This window comes from Bidens hawaiensis, unplaced genomic scaffold (genome assembly GCF_021521415.1).
Source record: "Bidens hawaiensis isolate Kalapana, Puna unplaced genomic scaffold, B.hawaiensis_p1.1 tig00004192_1, whole genome shotgun sequence".
NCBI lineage: Eukaryota > Viridiplantae > Streptophyta > Magnoliopsida > Asterales > Asteraceae > Bidens > Bidens hawaiensis.
The window spans coordinates 621045-628041 of NW_027491249.1; the positions used below are offsets into that span (position 1 = coordinate 621045).

General features: G+C 33.4%; 1 pseudogene; it reads left to right on the plus strand.

The window, feature by feature from the left end:
• Positions 1 to 274: 274 nt before the first annotated feature.
• Positions 275 to 6312, plus strand: LOC143625680 (putative protein arginine N-methyltransferase 6; annotated as a pseudogene).
• Positions 6313 to 6997: the final 685 nt, after the last annotated feature.

Below are 6997 nucleotides of genomic sequence, written 5' to 3' on the forward strand. Positions count from 1 at the left end.
GTTGACACCGCTACATAAAACCAACAAAGCCAAGAGGGTTAATTAGTTATAAACAAATCACAAAACCAACTAATAATATCAACGAATGTTAAAAAATGAATTTAAAATTAGAAGGCTTTAGAGTATTGATGCCATTGACTCCCTACACTATTTCTAGCCTGTGTTTAAAACTTCAACCCATTCCAGTGATTATGCAACCCAAGCTCCTCCCTTCATGTTATCATCAACGGCGAATAGGAACGACGAATCTGATCAACGCAGGGTGGAATATTACATGAGTAACATTAAAGCTCCATCTTACTCTGCTTTTAAAAATGTTTGGAAATCACTTAATGAGCTTAGTCAGCTTAGTGTGAACCGTGGAACCCATGCTCAAGCACCGGATCTTGATGATGTAGTTCGCGGTAACGCCTCTATAACCAACTTCAACAACTATTATAGTGGTCATGAGAAAGCACCGTCACGATTCGCGATGGTTCATAATAATCATAATCATTCGAATAAAGATGAGTCCATTGATACTCCAACATCTTATCAGCGCATATATATATAGATGTGGATGAGTTGGCAAAGAAATATATCCAGAAAGCACTGGCAAGCAATCAAGCCCAAATTACTCCAACTAATCTTTAATTTCCTTCCTTATCAATTAGTATCATGTTTTGGTTTTCTATATATTGTACGTTTTGTTTGAGAAATAAAATAAGAAAACTGTTTTAGCGTTCTTATTCCTTCTATGTTGTTCTTAGACACTAACCCACTTTATGAGTCACCGATGCAACAACAGATGCAACTCACTAATCAACCGATGACCCGTCCCACGCCCCGGGTACAGAAATCAACACCAGCCGCCACCCCACGATCAACTCCCACAAACCACCAACCATTGATGGCTCGAACCCTCTCGATTGGATTTTCCGAGCCGAGAATTACTTCACCTATCACAACACTCATAATGCCCAACGCATCAACGATGTGATAAAATAGTTTAAAAGGCTAATAAAAAGTTAACATGTTACATTTTTTATATTCACTTAGTACATAAAATGCGACAATTTAATGTGATACGTTAAATTGACATGTGTCCTAAATTATTTTTTTTTATTAGCAAAGACAGACAGATTTTACGTGCATACCTTAAAAACTTAATGAACTCACTACTAAAAAATATACCTTTAATGACACGCCAATTATGACATATAGTCATTTTATAACAGGTAAAAACCACGTATCACTAAAATATGTCATCTTTTATTAAAACTTGAAGAAACGATGACAAGCATTTTACGTGTAATTGTTTTAATGTCATTAAAGGTTAAAAAAAACATTGAATACACTTTTGAGTGTATGCCATGTTTAAGTGTCACTTTTTAATTTATAGGGCTTGTTACAAAACCCACTTTCATCTCATCGTACACCTTTCAATTCTCATGGCAGTAACCTAATTCTAAGCACATCTTCCATGGCAGTAACCTAATTCCACCTCTCATCATTTGACCTCTCTCATCTCATAAGTCCAATTGATGATTTCTAGGGCTCTGGATTTACGGATCTGCATCTAATTGATGATTACGGCTCGGATTGCTCGCTATTACGGTATAATCTTTTACTTGTTGTGTTAAATTGGTACATAAATTGGCTTTACGGATCTGCTGATGCATGGCGTCTTTGTCTTTTTTCACGATTACGGCTCAGATTCGCAATTACAGATCTACTGATGCATCAACAGATCAATTTCCGTCTTCAATTTTGATTAAGCTAAAAATTGGTGCATAAATTCGGTTAGGTTTTGTGTTTCCGTCTTCAATTTTGATTAATCTTTCAGTAATTGTAATTTTGAAACCCTAGGTTTTGTGTTTTGGAACTGGAAATCGAATTAGAACACGTTTTCCTGTAGTTGTACCTAATTTGCCGGAACTTTAGTTTGAATCCGCGAATTGGAGCCTATGTATTCAATGATTGCAATTTTGAAACCCTAGGTTTGTGTTTTTAGACTAGAAATCACAATTTGAATTGATGAATTAGAGCGTATCTTATGTCCATCTCTGATTTGCAATGTGTAATGCACAAATGCTCTGTAAAATTGCAAATGAACAAATTGCATTACAAACTGGTTGATTTTCTGTAACATTTGTTACTTTTCAAACCCGAATACCCAACCCATTTCAAATTTTTGGTTTTTGTTTACAAATATATATATATATATATATATATATATATATATATATATATATATATTTGTAAACAAAAACCAAAAATTTGAAATGGGTTGGGTATTCGGGTTTGAAAAGTAACAAATGTTACAGAAAATCAACCAGTTTGTAATGCAATTTGTTCATTTGCAATTTTAATATATATATATATATATATCTCAAATTCGTTTCGATGTATTTTTATTTATTAATATTTATCATTAATAAATAGTCCCGACGATTGAAGTTAATCGCTCGAGCATTCTTTTTATTTGCGGTCAATTATTAAAACTTCGAGAGTTAACGTTTCTATTCAACCGACTCGCGAACTATAAGAGTATAGTTTCAAAATTTTCTAAGTTATAAACCTATGTTACATTTATAAGACATTTTAAAGTTCAAGGTTCATTTTGAAAGATTAGTTTACTCTATGTTTTTAAGAGTCTTGAAAAGTACAAGGGCCTAATGTGTAACATTGGAATTCAAAATATATTATTTATTAAAAACCCAGCCACCCAACCCTCCCCCCTACCCGTTTTTCCGGCCCGGCTTTCTGGCCACCGGAAATCGGTTCCGGCCAACCTCCAAACACCTCAATCTTCGCCTCTTTGACCCGCTAAATTAGCCGAACGACTTTAAACCTCGATATTATATGATAACTAATATATTAATTATACTATAACACTCTATAATTGCGGTTTAATTCCCGTGTCATTCGCCGGAATTCGGGTTAATCAAATTAATACCATTAACGAGCCTACGCTCCCATTTACTAGTATAAATAGGACCCTTAACTAAAGCTAAACTCGTCCACAACCATCAATTGATCTAACAAACACTCTATAATACGCCATTGATTCCTTACAGTCCGTTTTTCCGGCCATCCGCTGTCGCCGTCAACCTAAAATACTTACAGGTAATAGTTAGTTAGTTTTGTTTCATTGTTCAACGTTAATTAAAACCCCCAACCTTAATTAAACTAATATGGAACTAATTAGGAGAATTGAAATTTAGGGTTTCTATGGGAAGAAGATGAACTTCATGTTAAAATATATAAATTTTTGTTTCTGTTCCAAGTTCAAGCATACAAGCTGGAGCAGTTGGTTACTGTGTGTGCTTATGGACATAAGGACCCGGGTTCGAAACCCGGGTCAAGCGTTTTTATATTTTTTTTGTATTTTCTTTTAACAGCTTGTTTAGTTATATTAATTAAATGATTTATGTATTTAAAAATCATTTTAAATCAATAAAACCACTTTTAAACTAAACAATATTTTTTTTTTATAAATAAGTATAAGTTTTATCTCACCATTTTCCATGTAAAAACCAACTTCCAAACTCGTTAAAACGATAAATTTCTCGTTTAGATTCCGTTACGTTAGATTCAATTCATTAACCTTAAAATTTGTTAAGCTTATATTTCATTAATCATTAATCCGTTAAGATTAATTGGTTTGTTAACTTTATTTCGTTAACCATAATTCTTTTGAGTTTAATTCGTTATTTTTAATCCGTTAAACTTTGATTCGGTAAAGATAATTTGGTAAACTATAATTCAATTTGTTAGCTGAAAATATTTTTAAACCGTTAAAGTTAGTTTATAAACCGTTAGCTTATTGCATCAACTTTATATTCCTTTTCGTTAGATATTTATAAACGCTAAAATAATTGTACTAGATAAATTTCTCGTTTAAAATCCGTACATTTTAACTCACATATTAGTGTTAAGATCATAATATTAAAATAATTCTTAGTTCGTTAAAATTCCGTTAAAGCCTAAAAATAATATTAAATAAATTCATGCCTTAAAATAATAAAAGCTAAATAAAACAATATATATTTCCAATAAAATTGGACAATAATTAACTTTAATAATCCCGTTAGATAGTCTTTAAATATGCGATTTTATTTTATAGTTCGAGAAGTTCAATCGTTTCGGATTCTTTAACGCACTTTCGGTTGCTTCGGTTTCGTTATTGTGCTTTCGGCTTTTATTACAAGTTTGTCTTCGATTTCAAGGTGAGTTTTTCACCACCCCTTTTTAAAGTTTTAATGTTTTGGGGTAGCATATGTATCCTTATAAAAATTCAAGCATTGTTTCTTCTATTACAAACTACAATTCATATATGGACTTGTGTGCTACTTGCACGAATATTACTTGCACGATTGTGAAGCCTCATTAAGTATGATCATACGCCTCCCTTTGCACTCCGGTCCATTTGTATCGAGTGGAAAAGGGCCTCATTATCCAAGTACGTTGGTTGTTACCAATTGGAAAGGACCTTACTTGCGCGATTACCCAAGTACGTTGGTTGTTACCAACTGTAAAGGACTTACTTGTTCGTTTATCACTTGTCCATGAATTGTATGGTTTTTACGTACGTACTTAAACTGTGGAAACTCACTGGCTATTTATAGCTGACTTTATTTTATACATATGTTACAGGTGTAAAGATACGAGGATGAAAGTTAGAAGACACATAGCATGCTTATAGGATATTCAAAGAACAACCTAGCATTTGTTTATTTATTTGTTACAACTTGTATTATTTGATAAACTTGTGTTACATGAAGATTTAAATGAAATAATGTTATTATGGTCACCTAATAGTGTCACGTGTGTTTGAGCAATCTGTATGTTACACTCGGGCGTTTCCGCTTTAGCCGGGGTGTTACATTTTCAGTATCAATATTTAAGGTATTTGAAATTGAGAACTTGTTTGTGGTGTGATTAGTTTATATTCGTTGTAGTTTTAGCTTCTTTCATTTGCTCATTTTAATATATGATTTTTTTTTAATTGCTTGTATTATAGGTTGTTTTAAATTTTGGCTGTGGTACAGGAATTATCTCAATATTGCGAATCATGTATGTCTTGCCGCTTCTAGCAGTTTGGTATAATGCTGTTAATGATGTCAATAGGGATGAGCTCCGGATGGTACTGGTACCGATCCCGAAAATCCCGATCCCGAAATTCGGAAATAGTTGGTACCGGTACCGGTATTTCGTGAAAAATTCGGGAAATACCGAGCCCGTACCGAACCGTACTGATACCATACCGATACCGAAAACTCAAAACTTGGTACCGATTCAGTACTGACGGTACCATACCGGTACCGAATTCGGTACCGGTACCAATAGGTACCCGTACCGAAAACGCTCATCCCTAATTGTCAACATTTACAACTTTTAAACAATATGAAATTTAATACTTTTTACTTGTATTTCTGCAGCTATACATGGCCCCTGTTACAAATCGCGACCGATTGCAGAAAGTGTTGATTTCTGGCGGAATGTCTATGGGATTTACAGTGAGTTAAAAAGATAATATGAGTTTAATTTACCAACATCATGTATGTGTAATATTAATAATTTCATATATATTGCAGTGTCTCCAATAATGCAAGTAGCAAAATGTTGCGCCTTTGAGGTGCCATCTGTAGAGACGATCAGTGGAGAAAATGTTCTTACATGGCCGCATTTGGTACCTATTTTCAATTCTAGAAACTAATGTTATTTTCATATATTATAAATTTTGTTTTCAGTGGAAACAGGTAAAGCATGTGGATTGCTATGCAGTCACAGAAAAAGAAGCAGAATCAGTGACATCAAACTTTAAGTTTCAATCTATGATTGGAGGTAAAGTCCTTTGCTTATATTGTGATAACTTAATCTGACAGTTGTTTGAATATTAATATTATTTTATTTCAGCTCCTTTCCATGGGTTTGCATTTTGGTTTGATGTTAAGTTTGGTGGACCCCTAATAATAACCGAGCGCTTATAACTGTTGAACAGTCAACTGAAACAAAGACTTCTGGTAGTTATCGGAGGAAACGAGCCAGTCCAGATGATGCACTTGTACTTTCCACTGCACCTGAGGATCCTCCTACACATTGGCAACAGGTATATGCCAAATCGGCCCGTTCATAAGTAAATGGGTCAAAATGGCCGCTTAGTTTATATATTGTTTTTGTATCAATTACTAAATATATTTTAAATTTTGACAGACGATGGTGTACTTCTATGATCCAATAGACGTGGAGCAGGATCAGGTTATTTACGGCGGTGTTACAATAACGCGATGCTTAGATAACTTTCGGTGCATTAACATTCATCTTTAATACAAGTGAGTTACTCCTTTTAAATAGTTTCTAGAACCTCATTCTTTTCTAATATAACGAATACTTGTTTGACTTTTTTTGTTGCAGTGTGGATGAAAGAAATAATAGGCTGAAAAGCAGGGATACTTCACCATGGTAATAAAAATGTAGTATTTTTTTTTCATTTTTTTACATAACATGAGAAAGTTGTATGTTTAGGTATATATATGTAACACATGAAATAGTTGTGTGAGTAGAAAAGTAGTATTTTTGACCTAAGTATGGACATAACTGTTTAATAAATTGATTTAGGTAGACTTGTAAACAAACCTAACGAACACGAACGGGGCATGTTTGTGGTCGTTCGCTTAACTTTAACTGAACAATCGATCGAATGTGAACAATTAAACGATTTTTGGTTTTCATTTATTAAGAAAATGAACGTGTTTATGTCCGTTCGTTAATAGGATAAACAAAGGGGTCATGAATATAAGCGAACATAAGCAAAGAAATATATAAACGGATGAACTTAAACAATAAACTAACGAACATAAATGAAAGTTAATGAACGAATGCTATAAACAAACATTTACTAACATAAATGAATGGATGTAGATGCATTCAATTAATAAATTTGTTAATTGAGCCACAATAAAAGCTGGAGCTCATTTAAGCTCGGTTCGATTTCTTCAGTAAGTAACCTTAC